The sequence below is a fragment of the Protopterus annectens genome, chromosome 4.part0 (assembly GCF_019279795.1).
Source record: "Protopterus annectens isolate FY-2018-M chromosome 4.part0, PAN1.0, whole genome shotgun sequence".
Classification (NCBI taxonomy): Eukaryota; Metazoa; Chordata; order Ceratodontiformes; family Protopteridae; genus Protopterus; species Protopterus annectens.
Window position 1 is genome coordinate 1,360,116,074 of NC_056733.1, and position 22,823 is coordinate 1,360,138,896.

The following is a 22,823-nucleotide window of genomic DNA, read 5'->3' on the forward strand; positions in this document are numbered from 1 at the left end:
TAACATACCCAAGACACTAGTGATAGGTGACTCTATAGTCAGGCACACTGATGTCCCAATAACTAGGCTGGACAAGGAGAAGCTTACAGTTAGCTCCTGTCAGGCACCAGGATCTGCCACATAACACAAGCACTCAGGTCGCTCCAGAACAAGTACAAATGCGACTCTGTCATTGTCCATGTTGGTGTGAATGATCTAAGACGTACCTCCCTGGACTACATGAAAAGAGATATGGAAGAGCTCTCTGATCACATAGCCCAAGCCAGTATGACCCTGACCCTGAGTAGCATCCTGCCCTTCAAGAATGATGCCACAGTATAAAGAAAAAATTATCAATTTCAACAATTGGCTAAGTTTCTGGTGTTATTCAAAGGGGATACAGTATCTGTCCGCTTGGGATGACATGCTCGACAAGCCACGTTGCTTTGCAAGAGATGGCTTGCAGCTGTCACCCCTAGGCTTTCAAATACTGGCCAAGGCTTTTGCCACCCCCATAGTGCCTTTTTTAGGCAAGGCTCAGAAGACAAACCCACCACTGTAAATAGCACAAGTAACCAAAAACTAAGGGTAATGCTACTCAACGCCATAAGTCTAAACCTCAAAATGCATGCACTCGAGGCATTCCTCAGTATGGAGAACATCAATATCTGTGCAGTAACAGAAACCTGGTTTAAGGCTCCAGAGAGAACTCCAGCACTACCAGGCTATAACTCACACCATACTTTTCGGCCACAGAACCTAGACCGAAATACAAAAGGCGGAGGTGGATCCATATTTATCAAGGATGCCCACACCTCCAGGTTAGTGGCACAGCACAATGCCTCAGAGATCATCCATGTGCAACTAACAATGGGCAAAACTGCAGTTCAAACTGTAGCTTGCTACAGATCACCCACCATGACCCAAGACCCCCATTTCGCGTTTCTGGAGACACTGGAAAATATGAAGGTCCTACCAAACACCCTAATATTAGGTGATTTCAATTACCCAAACATTAACTGGGAGAACGATTCAAGTACTAACTCCCTTGCCCAATGCTTCCTAGAATTTATAAACATGAACACCTTGGATCAACTGGTCAGCACCCCTACTAGAGATGACAACATATTGGACCTGGTCATCACCAACATGGGCGACCAGTGTTCTACACCAGAGGTCAACCCCTCCCTGGTTAGATCAGACCATAGACTAATCACTCTGGATAGCCACATTCCACCCCCACCCTCAATCAATAAAACCACCGTGAAAAACTTTTCAAAAGCAAACTTCACGTTACTTAAGACTGAGGTACAAAGGTTCACAGCCCCATGATAAAGAGCAATGCTGTCCAAGCTGCTGAATCCCTTACAAAGGCACTCTATGAGCACCTGCAAGAATGCATGGATCATGCTATCCCAAACAAAACCAAGACTCACTCCTCCAGGAAAAGGAACCAGTCTGGTGGACCCGTGCCATAAACAAGCTATACAACAGAAGGAGGAAACTAGTACAGAAAGGAGTAAAATCCCAAGAAGGAAAGACATCCCTGATCAGTATCAGCAAGAAACTACGATCCCTCATAAAATCATCCAAGGCTAGCTCCGAAAGAAAAAATTGCCAAGGACTCCAAACATAACCACAAAGCATTCTTTAGCTATGTCAAGAACCAAAGTGGAAACTCTCAGATCTGCTCTGAGTTAGTGCAGAATGGCACAAAATACACTGAACCGACTGATATTGCCAACATTCTGGCAGACAGGTTTAATGCAAATTTTACCCCACCCCCACCCCCACCCCCTAAAGGGCCCATATCCATACCAGAAGAATGTAGAGCCCTGGCAATCACTGGCACACAGGTTAAAACAGCCCTATCCAAAGCCAAAACCACAGCTTCAATGGGACCGGACGGAGACCCAGGCTGTGTCTTACACAAACACCAAAATGAACTAACCCCTCACCTAAACACACTGTTCAAACTCAGCCTCTCTACAGGCTATGTACCCATTGAGTGGTGCACAGCAACAGTTATCCCGCACCACAAAGGTGGAGCCACAACGGACCCTGGGAACTATTGCCCTATAAGCCTAACTAGCCTGGTCAGCAAGGCTATGGAGCGCATCATCATGGAACTCATTAACAGAGACATTGGGAACCTCCAAACATTGGACCCTACCCAGTTTGGCTATGTTAAGGGCAGATCATGCCTCCTAAACCTGGTGGACTTCTTTGAGACAGTTACCAAGGCTTTAGATGAGGGAAAGGAGGTCCACACAGCCTACCTAGATCTCATAAAGGCTTTTGACACCATTCCTCATTCTGGTATTATAAACAAGCTCACCAGCCTGAAAATAAACTCCTATGTCATGAGATGGGTTGCCAACTGGCTCACAGATAGAACCAACATGGTGAGAGTTGCAGGCTCTAGCTCTTACTCTAAACTGGTTACAAGTGGTGTCCCCCAGGGCTAAGTCCTGGGACTCCTCCTGTTCGGTATATACTTCTCAGAGGTACAAGCAAGCACAGTAGGACTATGGCTGACCAAGTTCACAGATGACTGCAAACTGGGGGCCATAAATGACTCTCCGGCTGATACATACATCCTCCAGAAGGGTCTCACTGAGACGGAAACCTGGTGTCAAAATCAGATCTATATTATAACATTGAATTTTATAAAGTTTGAATGTTATAATATCGAACCAGTAATGTCGAACGCTGAAAACAGCGAAGGTGCAGGACACCGAATTCATTCCCAGGGAAAGAATTTGGTGGGCCGTTGCTATGGCTTCACTGTTTTCAGCGTTTGATATGTTAGAATGTTACGGGTCAGGTTCAGATAAGTGTGCAATTGTGTGTAGGTTAGGGTTAAGGGCGGGTTAGGTGAGTTAGGGTTAGGGAGCGAGTCAGGTAAGTGTACGGTTGTGTGGACGTTAGGGTTAGGGCACGGGTCAGGTAAGTGTGCAGTTGTGTGTAGGTTAGGGTTATGGGCGGGTTAGGTGAGTTAGGGTTAGGGTGCGGGTGAGGTGAGTGTGTGATAGTGACGGACCTTAGTGTTAGGGCTGGGTTAAGGTAAGTGGATAGCTAGTAGTGTATGTAAAGTTTAGTTTAGGTTCAGGTGTAGGATTTTAAGTGTATGTGTGTGGATTGCTGTTTTTTGTGTGTGTTTGTGTTGTGTGCATGTTTCTCGGAATAGCAATTTTTTTCCCCTGGGAAAAAAATCGCTATTCTGACTGTTCGATGTTTGCAGATTTCAGTGTTTAGGGTTCGATATTATAACATTCGATGTTTACGAACTTCAATGTTATAATATAGACCCGTCAAAATCATGGCCTCAAGCTAAATGTCAAAAAGTGCATAGTCATCCCCTTTGGAAAAAACACAGTACCCACGAACTACCACATACGTGGTAGTCCTCTAAATACAGAAAATGAAATAAGGGATCTGGAGACCCAAGCAGATAGTAATCTCTCCTTTGATAGGTTAGAAAATCCTTCAATGTGGCCCACCTAATCACAAAAGTGTTTGCATCTAGAACAAAAGAGGTTATTGTGCCCCTCAACTCATCACTCATCAGACCAATCATAGAGTACAATGCCCTTTTGGGATGTACCTTACAAGACACCTGCAACAGCTGGAAAGACCACAGAAGTACCTCACCAAGAGGATTACTGGCCTCAAACAGATGCCCTCTGCAGCCCGACTGAAGAAACTCCAGCTGTACTTGGTTGCATACCGCCTACTCAGAGGTGATCTCTGCCTGACATACAAGGCTATGTCTAGCCCAGAATTGATGGACATGCTCCACCTAAAAAAAAAAAAAAAATCCCTGAGAACTATACACTCTAGGGATCTAAACTGCACCATAATGGTAAATAGGACTTGCTGGAGGGATAGATTCCTGTTGCAGAGACTCCCCATGCTTTGGAACAGGATTCCAATCTACATTAGGCAGAGCCCCTCACAAACACTCTTCAAGAGAAACTTTGACGGGTTGATGGGAAAAAGAAAATTTACCCCGGGGATCACTGCAGTCACTCTGCTGGACAGAGGCACAGAGAAACTAATCTAAGGGGGTGGCGAAAGCAAACACATTCTGACTAGGCTTACATATACCCTCGGGCAGATAGCCTAGTACTTACTTATGAACCTATGAACCTATTTGCCATGAGGTAGCTGTAACTACAATGTTTCCCTTATAAATCTGCAAATTTCAAAGGCTGTAAGATCTAAGAGGCAAGTAAAAAAAAAATCAGGAGTTGTAGTGGAGGCAGAAATAAAGAGCTCTTTTTTACTATTTTCCATGTCAACCATTTTCAATGAAAAACATCTACCACCAGATTCAATAAACCTACACTATCCATTTACACCACCTGGGTGTTGCCCTGTGACACACACATGGCAGCACACTGTTTTAGATTCAGTAGGCAGCTCTACATGATGAGTAGAGCTGCACAAATAAGGTAAACTCAGTGGCATGCTAAATACAGTATATGCAGCTGAATTATATGCTAATCAACCAAATATGAAGATGCTATTCAACAAGATATAAAGCAACCATGTAGACTCAGTGCTTTTTTTCTTTGAGAATTACAAAACCTATTGGAATATGGCCATGGAAAGGAGTCTACACAGAAAGAATGTTAGGGGCTGCTATTGCTTTAATTCATGTGTTTGTGCAACAGGCTGAAGTCTACACTGCTGCTGCTAATATACCAAGGCCAAGAAGGAGAAAAGTTTTCAGATCCCCTTTAACTTATCTCAGTCTACATAATGTAGAAATTATAGATTGCTACAGGGTGAATAGAGACACACTACAAGAGCTTTGCAACCTCTGTCTCCCTCAACTCAGAGCCACGGCAATCCAAGGGGAACCCATACCAGTGGAGACAAAGGTATGTGTAGCACTTACAATTTTAGCTACAGGTACCTTTCAGAGACCAACAGGGGACATGCTGTGGGTGTGACAGGCATCAGAATCCAGGATCCTCCATCAGTTCCTGAATGCTATGCTCCAATATGACAGTGACCACATATATTTTCTCCATACTCCTGAGGACAGGGCCAGAATTATGCAGGAGTTCTATCCTGTAGCACACTACTCTGATATACTGGGTGCCTTAGATTGCACACATATAGAAATTAAGGCACCCTCCAGGGAACGGGGAAGCCTCTACATAAATAGAAAGGGCTTTCACTCTATTAACTGACAAGTCATGTGTAATGCCAAGGGAATCATCTTGAATGTGTGTGCTGACAATCCAGGCAGTTGCCACAACTTACATATCTAGCACATCTCCCAAATGTATCAGATGTTCAGTGGAAGGATATCCTACAGGGTCATTTACTGGGGATGCAGGTTAAGCACTGGAACCATGGCTGATGATGCCCATAAGAAATGCACACACACCTGCTGAAGAAAGCCATAATGAGGCACATGCTCTAATCAGAAATAGCACAGAATGTGTGTTTGGGCTGCTGAAGTCGTAGTTCCAATGTATAGATACATCTGGCAGAGCCCTGCAGTGCAGTCTACGTACATGTACTGAAATATTCATTGTATGTGTTATGCTACAAATAAAATGAATCCACTTAGCCTTGCCAAAGTCCTGCAAATCCAAAATGAACAAGACAGAAGAAAAGATGGCAGGACACTGCTGCTGCTCAATAAAACTTTTAATAAAAACTTTAAAACAAGTAAACGAAGTAATCTAAATGCAGACAAAATGAAAAAAGGTTAGTGCTTTCGGGTTACACCCTTCATCAGACAACAAACACTGCATGCACATTCTTTTTAAAAAGAGTCACAACCAATGAAAACCTTGTGGGTCAATGAAACACACGCCTCCTCTGGAGTGTGGGTTTTAAAGGAATAACATCATTTAAACCTGGGGGTAGGTGTGCCATTAAATCTATAATCCATTTAGTTTCATCCAAAGCAGTCTGCAGCCTGACATCCCCCCCCGATTGTTCATTCTAATGTTAACTATCACTCTGAATGAAAAGCTATGTGTTGGATGTATGCATATATGCCTGTACAAGGCATTGCTGTCATCCCTATTCCTTATACTTCCTAAGTGTTGTAGGATTCTCACCTTAAACATATTTGTGGTCATGCCCACATAGAAACTGGGGCACTTTGTGCATTCAGCCAAATAGACCACATTTGAGGTCCTGCAAGTGGCTCTACCTTTAAAAACAACATTCTTCCCGGTGGTTCTATGTATGAAGTTGACCTCTTTATTGATAAAGCTGCAAGCTTTACACGTACCACATGGAAGTGTACCTGCCCTGCTCTTAAATGGCCTGCTCTCAGACAGACTGTTCTCCTTACATAAAATGTCACTCAAATTCTTATTCCTTCTATATTGAAAATAAGGTCTGTTATCAATTAGCCCCTTTAAACTGGTATCACTGGTGAGAATGTTCCAGTTGTTGTTAACAATTCTACGGATGTCACTGATGTTGCTCCTGTAAGTGAACAGCAACTTGGTGTCTCTCTGTATGGTGGTATCCTGCACGGTCACTGCGGGAGCCTGGAGCTGATTCCTATTGAGCCAAGGTCTAAATTTAGTCTGTCTATGGATCTTACCATTGTCTATGACATTCCTAACCATATTCTTCCTATAGCCTCTCTGCTCAAAGTGCCCCGTTAGATTCACTAACTCTTGTTCAAATTGCTTGTCATCAGTGCTAATCCGGGAGACACGACTCACTTGTCCTCTAACAATATTTGGGAAAATGTGGCGAGGATGCATGCTGTCATAAGACAGCAAGGTGTTTTTCCAACAGTCTTTCTTGTATAGGCTGGATGAAAAGCCTACTTGTTGTTGTGTGACCCTCACATCTAAAAAATCTATAGAGTGGTAGGATGTGTTTGCACTAAACTTAAGGAAGGTGGTGGTGGTATGTAGGTATGACAAAAAACTGTTGAACATGTCATATTCTCCATTCCAAAGAATAAAAATATCATCTACAAATCTAACATACATCAAGATGTAATCCTTCCAAGTAGCATTTCCCAAAATATTCATCATTTCCCATTTTGAGAGGACAAGATTTGCGTAGGTATTGGCACAGGGTGTGCCCATGGCTACACCCTGTGCTTGCCTATACGTGGAGCCAGCTCCCAAAAAAACATTATTGTCCAGCACTAATGTTAACAAATCCCTGATAAGTTCTATCTTGTTCTCAGTGACACCCAAACCTGTCAAAAGTTCAGTTATAGAAGTGATACCATAATCATTGTTGATCACTGTAAAAAGACTGTTAATGTCTAGTGTTACCATAAGAACATTATCTACACTGGCAGGTTTGGTAACATTCCCCAAGATCTGTAAAAAATGCCCTGTGTCTATCAGGATATTATCCATTTGTTGGATATAAGGTTTTAATAAAAAATCTATCCATATGGAGACATTTTCGGTTACCCATCCCCTGCCCGAAACAATCGGCCTAAGGGGTGGGTCATTCAAACATTTATGCAGTTTGGGTAGTGCCTTAAATATTGGGATCACTGGTTTCTCTATCAGTAAAAATTGATAAGTCTCTTCAGTGATACTAAAGTTGTTCTTCAGGGTATTTAACTTCTTATGTACTTTGTCAACTATATGTTTTACAGATACAGGATTAATCTCTATATAAGCCATATCATCTTGTAGCAAATGTTTTATTTTATCATTGTACCATGCAGTGTCCATTAAAACAATAGCTCCCCCCTTATCCGCCTTTTTTATTGTTATGGAAGCGTTGTTGGCTAATCCCTTCAAAGCTGTGGTCTGCTCTGTGGTTAAATTATAATATTTGGAAAAAAGACCTTCGGTGTAATACTTGGCCATATCTTTCTCACAAGCACTCAAAAAAAGATGTAAGGTGGGTGAAAGCTGTGGTATAAACCCACTTGCTTTCTTAGGTACATTACAGTTAGATATATCATTGCCAAACATACTCTTCAGCATCAAGTTTCTACAAAATAACATAATGTCAGTAATTACCTCATTGTGCATACAAGGATTGCTAGGCACAAAAGTTAGTCCCTTGTTCAAGACGAACAACTCGTCTGTGGTTAGACAGTGTGATGATAAATTATAAACAATATTGTTACAGAAGCCAGGAGTCATTGGAGAATCCTTCTCCTCTTCCCAGCCTCCCTGTCGTCGCTCTGTGATCTTCTCCCGACCCCTCTCTTCTTGACAGGTGCCGGTAAAAGTTCCAAAAAACGCTTACGTCCCTGCGATGCCTTGGGCCGTGCTCCAGTCCCTGCTGTAACCTCTTCCATATCTTGTGCGACAATCGACAGAACATCATTCTCAGCCGTTACAGAAGATGTTCCGGCTTCAGTCATGCACTGCTGCCCAGTGCTGCGCAGGCCGGCACTGTTGGTTTCGGTGTCTGGGGTCAAGCAAGTGGAAAATGTCCCAGTGTCAATATCTCCTCCCTGTGTGTGGTGAACGGGAGGTGAAAGTGGATCAACCGTGTCAGCAATGGTGTTACGTCGTCCGTTGATGACATGAGCAGGCTCTGTGCGTCCTACTGTGACGCTTGCTGCCATTGGCAACCCTGCTCGTTCTCTGGAGTCCCTGGAATGCCCAGTACGTTCTGTAAAGGTGTATGTCTCTCTCAACCGTTCATCTTGTACTCTGGAATCCCTCTGATACCGTGGATTTCTGGGCCAAACGAAGATATTTCCTTTAGAGAAATCCTCATGATCCCTCTTAATTTTATTTAACTTATCAAGACGTAATTTCTCGGCATTGTCATGAAGTGCTCCACATGTCTGTTGTAAGCGTTGCTTACTTCTAGAGTCAGTAAAGTCACCCTCTAATTTGCACAAGAGGAGCTTCACCTCCTCATTTAACTTTTCCATTTCAGGTGCAAAGAAGCTGATAAGCAGTTCCATGTACTTAAAACTGGTGTCTATGTTTAATGCCTGCCATTTAGCCAGCAGTTCAGGGAAACGATCTCCTTGTGCCGGCATACACATGACTCTCATGCCTCTAGGTACAATGCCGTATTCAAGGCAAGCTTCAAAATGAAATTTTTGCCACTGCAAACGTTGTAATTTATTCATTTTAAAGTTCAAATCTTTCAGCAAGTCCTCAAATGTTTTATCAACTGGTGCAGGCATATCATTACTCCCATTTCTATTTTTAGCTGTATCAAAACCCAAGTTAAGAAGCGGATTTAAAAAAGGTGTAAGAAGCTTCTTGGACCAACAACCATTTATCGGTCCAGATGCAGAAGCTCCAACAAGGGGGTTATTCAACTCACCCATGGTGTCAGCAGCATGCATGGCTTGTAGGAAAAAAGACAGCACCAAACAAAATGAATCCACTTAGCCTAGCCAAAGTCCTGCAAATCCAAAATGAACAAGACAGAAGAAAAGATGGCAGGACACTGCTGCTGCTCAATAAAACTTTTAATAAAAACTTTAAAACAAGTAAACGAAGTAATCTAAATGCAGACAAAATGAAAAAAGGTTAGCGCTTTCGGGTTACACCCTTCATCAGACAACAAACACTGCATGCACATTCTTTTTAAAAAGAGTCACAACCAATGAAAACCTTGTGGGTCAATGAAACACACGCCTCCTCTGGAGTGTGGGTTTTAAAGGAATAACATCATTAAACCTGGGGGTAGGTGTGCCATTAAATCTATAATCCATTTAGTTTCATCCAAAGCAGTCTGCAGCCTGACACCCCCCCCCGATTGTTCATTCTAATGTTAACTATCACTCTGAATGAAAAGCTATGTGTTGGATGTATGCATATATGCCTGTACAAGGCATTGCTGTCATCCCTATTCCTTATACTTCCTAAGTGTTGTAGGATTCTCACCTTAAACATATTTGTGGTCATGCCCACATAGAAACTGGGGCACTTTGTGCATTCAGCCAAATAGACCACATTTGAGGTCCTGCAAGTGGCTCTACCTTTAAAAACAACATTCTTCCCGGTGGTTCTATGTATGAAGTTGAACTCTTTATTGATAATGCTACAGAACATCATCCTGAGAAAACAGCTTCCCTTAGGAAAAAAAAAATCGCTATTCTGACTGTTCGATGTTTGCAGATTTCGGTGTTTAGGGTTCGATATTATAACATTCGATGTTTACGAATTTTGATGTTATAATATAGACCCGTCAAAATCATGGCCTCAAGCTAAATGTCAAAAAGTGCATAGTCATCCCCTTTGGAAAAAACACAGTACCCGCGAACTACCACATCAACAATGGGAAGGGGCACACATCCTACCACTAATGGCAAGGTCAGCACAGCCGCATGCAAGTGAGGATTCAGAGGGGGAAGTAGTAGCTGCTGTGGGTGTAGACAGATGTAGCTGTGCTCAATATGCCCTCACATTGGCTAAGAGGAAATACATAGGTTCATATGTTCATAGGTTCATACTAGGCTATCTGCCCTAGGGCATTTATAAGCCTAGCCAGAATGTGTTTGGCTTTCGCCACCCATTTTAAATGAATTTTGCTATGCCCTTTTTCGAGGTTAGTATACTCTGCCTCTGTCTAACAGTGACACAGAAGTGATACCCGGGGTAAACCTATAATCTCCCATCCACTCATCAGGATTCCTCTTGAAGAGAGTCAATGAGGGACTCTGCCTAACCTGGACTGGGATTTTGTTCCAGAGTGAAGGGAGCCTCTGGGTTATGAATCTGTCCCTCCAGCATGTCCTATTTATTTCAGTGCTGAGGTTCAAGTCTCTTGAGCACGTAGCTCGATGGGATTTGGATTTTCTAAGGTGCAGCATGTCCATTAATTCCGGGTCGGACATGGCTTTATACATCAGGCACAGATTGCCTCTGAGCAGGCGGTATGCCACTGAGTAGAGCTGGAGTTTCTTTAACCGGGCAGCATATGGCATCTGATTGAGCCCTTTGATCCTCTTGGTGAGGTACTTTTGGGGTCTTTCCAATTGCTGCAGGTGTCTGGTAAGGTACATCCCAAAAGGGGCATTGTACTCAATTATGGGCCTGATGAGGGAAGAGTAAAGAGGCACGATGACCTCCCCTGATCTAGATGTGAATCCCTTCATGATTAGGTGGGCTATATAAAATGTTTTTCTAACCACTTTGGCCACGTGGTTGTCAAATGAGAGATTGCTATCAACTTGGGTACCCAGGTCCCTAATTACTTCTTCTGTACTTAATGGATTACCACCTATGTGGTAATATGTGGGCACTTTGTTTTTGCCAAAGGGGATGACTATACACCTTTTGGCATTTAGCTTGAGGCCATGGCTCTGGCACCAGTTGTCTGTTTCTATGAAGCCCTTTTGTAGGATGCTTGTGTCGGCTGGAGAGTCGATTATGGTGCCAAGTTTGCAGTCATCTGCGAACTTGGTCAGCCACAGTCCTTCCATGTTAGCCTGTACCTCCGAGAAATATATACCGAACAAGAGAGGTCCCAGGACTGAGCCTAGTGGGATGCCACTTGTAACTGGTTTGGAGTCTGACATGGCTCCAGCAATTCTAACCATGTGGGTTCTGTCCTTGAGCCAGTTTGCAACCCATCTAGTGACATAGGGGTTTATATTTAAGCTGGTGAGCTTATCTATAATGCCTGAGTGGGGTATTGTATCGAAGGCTTTTGCAAGGTCCAGGTAGGCTGTGTGGACCACCTTCCCCTCGTCAATGGCTTTGGTGACTGTTTCAAAGAAATCGACCAGGTTTAAGAGGCAGGATCTGCCCTTAACAAAGCCGAACTGGGTAGGATCCAGTGTCTGTAGGTCCCCAATACCTTTATTTATGAGGTCCATGATGATCCTTTCCATAGCTTTGCAGACCAAGCTAGTCAGGCTTATGAGGCGATAGTTTCCAGGATCCGTTGAGGCACCATCTTTGTGGAGAGGGACCACTGTTGCTGTACGCCACTTTTTGGGTACATATCCTGTAGTAAGGCTGAGATTGAACAGTAGTTTTATGTTTGGGTTTAGTTCTTCTTGGAGTTCATGTAGGACGCAGCCCGGGACACCGTCTGGTCCCATTGATGCTGTGTTTTTTGCTTTGGAGAGGGCAGCTCTTACCTGAGCATCTGAGATGTCAGGGGGGCAGCACTGTGCTGGGATAGATATTTGCCCTTTTGGTGGGGAAGGGGGGGGAGTTTGCGCTGAACCTGTCAGCTAGGATGTTGGCAACGTCTGTGGGTTCGGTGTATTTTTTGTCATTTTGGACTAATTCTGAGCATATCTGGGAATTCCCACCCAGGTTCCTAACATAACTAAAGAAAGCCTTGTGATTATCCTTAGTGTCCTGTGCAATTTTTTTCTCGAAGCTGGCCTTAGATGATTTTATGAGTGCCCATAGTTTTTTGCTAATACTGATCTGAGATGCCTTCCCTTTTTGGGATTTAGCTCTATCATGTAGTAGCTTCCTCCTTCTATTGTATAGTTTGTTTATAGCTGGGGTCCACCAGACAGGACGCCTAACCTTGGAGGATTGGGTCTTGGTTTTATTTGGGATTGCATGATCCATGCATTCCTGAAGGTGTTCATAGAATGCGTTTATAAAGGATTCTGCGGTCTGGGCCGTATTTTCCACAGGCCTGGGGGCTTTGAAGGATTTCACCTCAGTTTTGAGTAGTGTGAAATTTGCTTTAGAGAAGTTTTTCACTGTGGTTTTCTGGGCAGGGGCTGGGGTCGGGATGTGAATATCTAGTGAGATTAGTTTATGGTCTGATCTTACCAGTGAGGGATACACTTCTGGTCTGGAGCATAGAGTCCCCATGTTGGTGATGATCAGGTCCAGTATGTTTTCCCCTCTTGTGGGAATGGCAACAAGTTGTTCCATAGCATTTGAATTTATAAATTCTAGAAACCTTTGGGCTAGGGTGTTGGAGCTAGAGTAATGCTCCCAGTCTATGTTAGGGTAGTTGAAGTCACCCAATATAATGGTGTTTGGAGAGACCTTCATATTTTCCAGTGTTCTCAGGAAGGCTGAGTGGGGTTCCTGGGTTTGGGAGGGTGGTCTTTAGCAGGCTATAAACTGGAAGGCAGTTTTACCCACTGTTAGTTGCACATGGATAGTCTCTGATGCTTCGTTCTGTGCCACCAACCTGGAGGTGTGGGTATCTTTGACGAATATTGATACTCCCCCTCCTTTTGTGGTTCGGTCCAAATTTTGGGGACGAAAAACATGGTATGTGGTATAACCTGGTAGAATTGGGGTGCTCTTGGGAGCCTTGAACCAGGTTTCTGTTACTGCACAGATATCGATGCTCTCCATGCTAAGGAGAGTTTCGAGTGTGTGCATCTTGAGGTTTAGACTTCTGGGGTTGAGTAGCATTACTCTTAGTTTCTTATCCCTTGTGATACCTATGGAGGTGGATTTGTCTTTTGAGCCTTGCCTAAAAAAGGTACTATGGGGGTGGCAAGAGCCTTTGCCAATATCCAAAAGCCCAGGGGTGACAGGTGCAAGCCATCCCTAGCGAAGTTTCGTGGCTTGTCGAGCATGTCATCCCAGGCAGACAGGCATTGGATCCCCTTTGAATGACACTAATACTTAAGCCAATTGTTGAAATTGATCATCTTGTCTTCATATTGTGGCATCATTCTTGGTGAGGGTAAGATGCTACTCAAGGTCAGGGTCATACCGGCCTGGGCTACATGCTCAGAGAGCTCCTCTATGTCTCTTTTCATGTAGTCCAAGGAGGTACGTCTCAGGTCATTCACACCAGCATGGACGATGACTGAGTCATATTTGTACTTGGAGTGACCTGAGTACTTGTGTTATGTCAAAAAGTGCATAGTCATTCCCTTTGGAAAAAACACAGTACCCGCGAACTACCACATCAACAAGGGGAAGGGGCACACATCCTACCACTAATGGCAAGGTCAGCACAGCCGCATGCAGGTGAGGACTCACCACCTAAGGGGCTAAAACTTTTCTCCTATGCACATACATACAGTAACACTGAAGTCAGGCAACACTCATAACCTTTACCTACCCATGTAATGGCTGTGTACTGTTAGCATCACACAGAGTCATCTCTGAACTAAAACTCTAGCAACTGCTGGATTTACAAGGTAAGTGTTGAACCTGGAGTGTATTCAGTAATAATATGAATGAATGGCATATCATTGCATGTTGTTACTTGGTAGTCTAAACAATTCAAAGGTGGGTGATTTGTACAGAAATGACTCTAACATGTGACAGCAGAGACGTTTGTGAATTGTATGTGTCCATTATTAAGTAGTAGCCCTCATGCATCAAAGGTTGACACAGTAATGCTTCCCAAAGGTACTGATGGTAACCAAATGTCCTCAGTTTAGCACCATACGTTTGTACTGGAAAATCATTAAAGAGAGAAGTTTAAAAAGTAATGAGACACATTTCTGTTTCAGATTTCACAGTCCTCACAAGAGCTTTAACAATACTGATGCAAAAAAAAAAAAGGTTTGATGCTATCAACTGTCTAACTTTCTAAGACCAATATATGTCAAAGGTACAATTACCATTTCAATGTCACAAAAGCAGATATACTAAGCACTAAGTCAGCTATGCACCCTGAGCATTAGACTCAAAGTTTTGTATCCATGAATCCAAAAGATAGAAAAGAAGGCTATGGCAAAGTTATCATCACTTATACAGGGCGCTGTGTGCAGGGGCAGGAAGCCTAGGCTGAGACAAAGGTAGGTGAGTGTGTGTGTTAGTAAGAAAGATAAGCAGGAAGGCATTCAGATAAAGTAGCAAGTGTCAAGTGAGACAAAATGAGTTTTAAGCTTCATGCCTGAACCATGCAACTGTTGTTTGTTGTGTGTATGGATCCTCAAGGTGAAACTGGTGTGTGAGTGTCTGCATAAACACAGCCAAGCTTTGTGCTAGCTCTACATCTTGGCATGTCAAACAGACATAAGCTGTGCATGGTAGAGATGGCAGTTCATCACTGTCATACTCAAACATGAGAAATGGCTCTGCCAGGAGTTGCACTGGCAACTCCCTGCCAAGGGTCAGACAAGTTCCCCTCACAAGGATGCCCAGGACCATGACCCTATGGCCTGCCACATCTGAGTATGGACATCTCAACCACTGATGGAGCAGTGGAAGTACTGCCACTATGGGAGCATGATCGGGCACCACCACTCGGGTTAATAGCAGATGGTGTGGCTGGCCTATATTCATGAGAATGCCATTCATCTCCTAGCATGCACATTCCATTGTGTCATTCATCCAATCCATAGAATCAGCAGCACAGCTGAGGCAGTCATGCATGTCAGCCTGCACCACAGCTACAACCCTAAGCATTTCTATGAAGGACCTATGGGGATGTGCCTGTGCCACCATAATGGCCCTAAACATATGTTGAGTGGCACAGTAAGAGACACCTTGATAATGATGAGAATGGACAGCATATCTCCTCTGAGCACACCTAACAACCATCCTGAGTGGTACCTAACCCACACTTTGGCTACAGCCAGAGTCAACAGGTACTAGAGACACAGTAACCACACTTCTCTGATTGATCATCTTACCCTCCACCTGTCCAATATCTGAGGTATCACTGCAATTGGTAGGTGTAGGCTTACTGGCTGTGTCTGTGGAATTACATAGGATGGCTGCATGTCAACCATAGCATCAGATTCAACCTCTACACACCTGGCTGTGCCTCTGTTTTGCCATAATCATCACCATCAGAGTCTGCTGATACTTTGACATCAGGTGGTAGAAGTCCCACACTTCCACTGTCAGGATGACCTGTGATAATAAGCAACAAACACAGTAAAAAAATAATACCTACACTACTATAGTCCAATATTTGCTAACAAACTAACAGTGGTGCCACTATTACAGAGAGTACAGCAGTACACACAACAGTCCTGACACCAACATCACAAACTAAATATTTCTTGGAACTGCTCATCGGTACATGCATAAAAATGTTTGGCTTACCATGTGCAGATGATTATAGGCTCTTTATGCTGGATGGTCCTGGAAAAAGTTAAGCAAAAGGTAAGGCCAACATCATCACAATTAGCAGTAATAAAGGGGGTAAAACTTTTTTTCCCTTTATATGCACATTAACTATACTTTCAAGAAAAACTTTGATGACAAGTCCAACCTAAGCCCAAGTGTAACTAATCAGAATGTGCTGTTAGATGTAGCAATCTACAATTCCCACAACCAATTTCTTGTTAAATAGAACTAATGTACTGATGTAATTATTTTACTATACAAGAGTATTTAACAACTGAGATACATAAGCCTACTTGGAAACTCCTTCTGGGACATACTTGTTGTCCCTAAAACAGTAGCACCATTGTCAAGGGCATACTGTTCTGCAATTTTCTGGGAGCTGTCTGAATCTCTGACAGTGGACAGGAACTCTTCATTTGCTGTTAGTGGTGTATCTGTAGCATTTCTTCGGTACTGATCTGATCACAGGCCACTGCAGCTGCTTTCCTCTGTGCAGATGAACTCATGTCAATGGCCTTATGGCGCATCTCATCATATGTCCTTCTGTGGCCACCTTCTGCATTCACATCTGCAGCAATCTGCTACCAAGTTTGCATTCTGGCTGACATATCTCCATGCCCCCTCTGAAGTAGAAATGCACCATGTCACCTAAAAGCTTCTAGATCATCTAATTTTCAGGTTCACTGAGGGGTGGTTTTCTGGGATTGAGACACCTGAGGGCCATAGTTCTAGGTGTACTAAAACACAACAGAAGGATAATACACATAAGTATCACATAACTAAAAAATATGCATTCCCAGATAAAACAGAAAAGGTAGCATTTCAGTATTAGCCACTGGAGAAACAAAAACAGTCTAGATATCTGAAATATGAACAATAGGAATTATGTGGTACATTCAAACCAGGAATAAACCTTCACAGTGTGGAGGGTGTAAAGTTCACTCCTTGAAGTATGTTACGCACCTAGTTCACTAATAAAATCAAACTTTAAAATGCATACTACAAAATGGTCTATATCACTTCAGCAAAGCTGCAATTTTTGTTTTCCATTGCACAAGGATATTGCACAGTGATTAGCAAGGTTCTCCACCACCTGCAGTCATCAAATACCTGTAGACAGGACACAGACTGCCAATAATTAAAAATAGTTGCATTCAATTAACTCTGTTGAATACCATGCAAACACACTAAGCAGAATTGCACAGTTGTTAATACAGAGAACCTAAGAATGAGTAGAGAATTATGGAAATGTCATGCACGTAGTTCTTTGGCAGCAGGTGTATGTGTAAGGCTGGAATACTGATGGTTCTGGGTTCTAGTAGTGTGCATCCTATTTTTACTGTTGTGACAGTGCAGTTTATAGCAATGAACTGAAAAACAGAAAAGTGCTTTTCAACATTCTTGTAGCAACAGGTATAAGTGTATGACTCCCATGCACATAGTCCGGAGTTTTAATACAGGATATTCCACACATTTTACTGCTGTTCCACTTCCCATTATATTCATTTTCACTTATAACATCTTAGATAGTGGAGCTGATATGAATTATGCTATGAGGGATAATACACCCTTATTGTGTTTTCAGATGTATGACTGAGGGTATACTGTATACTATAGTTATGTAAGCATAATTCTGCTATCTGGACTTGCATGGCCTTCACAATTACATAAGACACATACACAACTGGAACTATATAGGAGAAACTTGTCAGGTCACACAAGGACATGGGTAATGCCTCAAAGTGTCAGCTGTATTTATGAATGATTCTTGACGATTTATGAGCAGCACTCCTTCTGTGACAAAGATGGAAAATCAGCTATGCACAATAAAATGTTTTATCTCTTATGCCTAGGTTTAAATCCCACACTTTAAAAATCAATTTTATCAGTGTACAGTGTCAAAGATAAACGTGTCAGGTCATGGCATTTATGCCCCCCGTGCATGTCTGCAAACTTAATTCACCTAACAGTTACCTTCCAATTTTCAATTTATATTCCCAAGCTACATTAGCAGACACCCCTCAAACTAAGGGCAAGTGTCAGATTAACATTCTTGTTTCAAATATTTATTTCATCCCTGATTGGCACTGCTGATCCTCCACTTAACATCATACAAACATGGTTGGCATTGTAGTTCAAGTTTGCACACTACCAGTAAAAGTGATAACTAGAACTGGTGGGAAAGCATTAGTTGCCATTCATGTAGTTCTGGTGTTACACATGTCTGGAGTTAGAGGGGAAGCTGCCCAGTTTATGGTGCAGAGGTTGGGTGTTCAGGAGCCCAGGATATTTACGGGACTCCTGGTAAAGCACCACAGCTAAAGGCTTCTGCAGGGGGACTATTCTGGCTCACAGTACAAGTCTGAGGCTTGGAGTTGTTTGGCTCAGGCTGTATCCAGTGCTACTGGCATCCCATGCACTGGAGAACAGTGTAGGCATCATTTTAATGACCTACAGAGGTGCAAAAGGGATACGCTCAAACATTGTTTGACTGAATTTGAAATTGAGGACATCCCAACCTGTGTAAGTATGAAAATAAGAGAGCATTTGTTACACTTAGAAAGCTAAATATAGGCAAGACTGGTATGCATAATGTTCTTTTGTTCCTTTCTGCTCTTTCCCCAGCTAATGCCAAACTTGATCTCAGTAGATGGGCTCATGCCATTCGAATGAAGAGACTGAAAAAAGCAAGTAGTAGGTATACAGCACAAGAGAAGTATTATTGTAGTTTTAAAAGCTAAAGATACATTTTTAGGTTCACTATACCACTGTAGCAAATTGAGCATGCATGCATTAGTCTGTAGCACAAACCAACTTTAGGAGTCAAAGATAAGACTGCAGTCAGAGGTTGCCAGTTCAAATACCATGAGTCATAACTATACAATATACAATACTGGATTTCTTGAATAATAAATGCATAAAATTAAACTATACAAGTAGCATAAATGATCTGCCTTTAACTGTAATCTGTATAACTGGAACATGCATATGTGCACATTTCAGTGATTATTTTCAGCAGTCTGTAGTTATTGTTTGTATTTGTTAGGATGTATACTTAAATGTAATACTTTAAATAAAATAGTTATATAATTGTGTTAATGCATTTTATGTCACATATGACGGTACTAATTTTATCTCTTTTTTTCTCTTACCCCAACCCTTATCTCTCATTTTTTATTTTCTATCATGTCCCATCAAAATCTCTCCATGTCATTCATATTTACCAAATCACTAAATGCTACAAACCACAACAAGGAGGGCCAGCTCCAGTGGAAGAGCCTGCCTACACTCCACCGGCTCCAGCATGTCTTGGACCCAACCTAGCAACACTGCCTCTGCTGCCTTGGCACTACTTATGCCCTAAAGTAGTACTGTACCAACAGCTGGTGCTGTGATACCCTCGGGGAGATGCCAGGGATGGTACATAGGGTTGTGAACCAGCACCACTGGTGTATGCCTACGCCGGGTGGAAAAGTTGCTCTTCATGGTACATAGGAGATGAAGATGTCAAGCACTCCAGCTGCCAGTGGATTAAGGGGAAAGTGATGACAGTCCAGTAGGTGAGGACTTAACTCACTGTCTCCATATTTGATGGGCATGAGACTGTATTGTCTCCTCCCTCACCCTAAATGTGGTGTTCCCCAACCTATTGTGTCCCGAAACATCCCTATGTCTTGTTTGTTTGTTTGCATTTGCTTCATCACCTACCCAACTTACTTGACCCCACCTAAGCACCATGTTCAATCATAGACTCACATCAGGTTTTGTGCCCACTGAATGGTGCACAGCAACAGTTATCCCACTCCACAAAGGAGGAGCCACCACTGATCCAGGGAACTATAGCCATATTAGCCTGACAAGCCTGGCCTGCAAGGCCATGGAACGTATCATCATGGAACTCATAAACAAATACATTGGTAGCATCCAAACTCTGGAACTCACCCAGTTCAGGTTTGTGAAAGGCAGATCATGCCTTCTGAACCTGATCGACTTCTTTGAGGCAGTCACCAAAGTCATAGACGAGGGTAAGGTGGTTCACACAGCCTATCTTGACCTCACCAAGGCTTTCAACACCATCTCCCATTCTGGAATTATAGCTAAACTCACTAAACTAGGTATAAATCCTCACATCACAAGATGGGTTGCCAACTGGCTCACTGACAGACCCCATACTGTGAAAGTAGCAGACTACAAATCAGACTTCAGACCTGTGACAAGTGGACTACCACAGGGTTTAGTCCTGGGCGCTCTCCTGTTTGGTATCTACTTCTCTGAAGTATAGGCTAACACAGAAGGTCTTTGGCTAACTAAATTTGCAGATGACTGCAAACTAGGAGCCATAATCTAAACTCCTAATGATGTGGACATCCTACAAAAGGGCATCACTGAGACAGATGCCTGGTGTCAAATCCATGGTCTCAAGCTCAATGCCAAAATGTGCATTGTCATCCCCTTTGGAAAAACTCTGTACCCATGAACTACCACATAGGCGTTAGTCTACTTAACACCGAAAGTGTGATAAGAGACCTTGGGACACAGGTGGACAGTAGTCTCTCCTTTGATAATCACATCACCATAGTGGTCAGGAAATCCTTCTACATGGCACACCTCATCAAAAAAGGTTTCTCATTCAGAAAAAAAGAGGCCATTGTTCCCCTCTACTCATCACTCATTAGACCCATTATAGAGTACAACACCCCTTTTGGTATGTACCTCACAAGACATCTACAACAACTGGAAAGCCTGCAAAAATACCTCACAAAGAGGATTACTGGCCTCAAACAGATGCCTTACGCATACCGTCTCAAAAAACTCCAGCTTTACTCCATCGCATATCGCCTACTCAGAGGAAATCTCTGCCTAATATACAAAGCTATGTCAAACCCAGAGCTGTTGAACATGCTCCACTTAAAGAAATCCCAATCCCTCCAAGCTACACGCTCTATGGACCTAAATCTTGTCACCACAATAAACAGAACATGCTGGAGGGATAGATTCCTGTCCCGGAGACTTCCCATTCTCTGGAACAGACTACCTGTCTATGTCAAACAGAGCTCCTCAGTAGCACTCTTCAAGAAAAATCTTGTTGATTGGATGGGTAATAGAAAATTCACCCCGAGGATCACTTCTGTGGTTCTGCTTGACAGGGGCACAGGAAAATAATTTTCTTGGGTGACGAAAGCCAGGGTACCTTTTTGGCTAGGCTTGTATAGGCCCTAGGGCCAATAGCCTAGTACCTACCTATGAAGCTATGAACCTATCTTGACCTCGCCAAGGTTTTCGACACTATCCCCCATTCTGAATTATAGATAAACTCACTAAAGTAAGTATAAATCCCTACGTCACAAGATGGGTTGCCAACTGGCTCACTGACAGTACCCACACTGTAAAACTTGCCGACTTCAAATCTGACTTCAAACCAGCGACAAGTAGAGTACAACAGGGCTCAATCCTGGAACCTCTCCTGTTTGGTATCTACTTCTCTGAAGTACAGGCTAAAACAGAAGGGCTCTGGCTAATAAAGTTCACAGATGACTGAAAACTAGGAGCCATACTCAAGTCCCCAAATGATGTGGACATGCTGCAGAAAGGCCTCACTGAGACAGATGCCTGGTGTCAGAGGCATGGCCTCAAGCTCAATGCCAAAAAGTGCATTGTCATCCCCTTTGGTAAAAACTCTGTACCCATGAACTACCACATAAACGGCAGTCTACTTAATGCCAAATGTGTGATAAGAGACCTTGGGACCCAGGCGGACAATCATATCACCGCAGTAGTCAGGAAATCCTTCTATGTGGCACATCTCATCACAAAAGGGCTCTCATCCAGGAAAAAAGAGGTCATTGTTCCCCTCTACTCGGCACTCATTAGAGCCATTATAGAGTACAACGCCCCTTTTGGAATGTACCTCACAAGACATCTGAAGCAGCTGGAAAGGCCACAAAAGTACCACACAAAGAGGATTACTGGCCTCAAACAGATGCCCTACACTGACTATCTCAAAAAACTCCAGATTTACTCTGTAGCATATCGCCTACACCAAGGACATCTCTGCCTAACATATAAAGCTATGATAAACCCAGAGCTGTTGGACATGCTACATCTAAAGAAATCTCAATCCCTCTGAGCTACACGCTCTAGGGACCTAAACCTTGTCACCACAATAAACAGGACATGCTGGAAGGATAGATTCCTGTCCCAGAGACTTCCTATACTCTGGAACAAGCTACCCATCTACGTCAAGCAAAGTTCCTCATTAGCACTCTTCAAGAAAAATCTTGATGAGTGGATGGGAAATAGGAAATACACCCTGGGGATCACTTCTTTGGCTCTGCTTGACAGGGCCACAAGAAATTAACTTTCTTGGGTGGCATAAGCCAGGGAACCTTGCTGGTTAGGTTTACTTTAGGCCCTTGGGCTGATAGCCTGGTACCTACCTATGAACCTAAGAACCTATGAAAATAGGTGGCCTTCAACACTCTTGACCCAACCCAGTTTGATTTTGTCAAGGGTAGAGCTTGCTTATTAAACCTAGTGGACTTCTTTGATAATGCCCCCAAAGCCCTGGATTTGGGAAAGCAGGACATACCACCTATGTTGATTTAACCAAGGACTTTGATACAATCCCCCATTCAGGTATAATAGAGAAAATCTTTCATCTGAGAATTAACCCATACATTACTAGATGGGTAGCCTACTGGCTCACCAACAAAATGCACACAGTCAAATTTGGGAAAATCCCCCTCCACATAGACCAGTTAGTGGATTACAACAAGCATCTCTGCTGGGCCCTCTACTGTTTAGAAACCATTTCTTTGAAGTCCAGGTGAAGGTAGATGGCCTGTGGGTTACCAAGTTTGCAGATGACTGTCAACTGGGTGCAGTCCTATAGATTTCTCCAACGATGATAACATATTACATAAA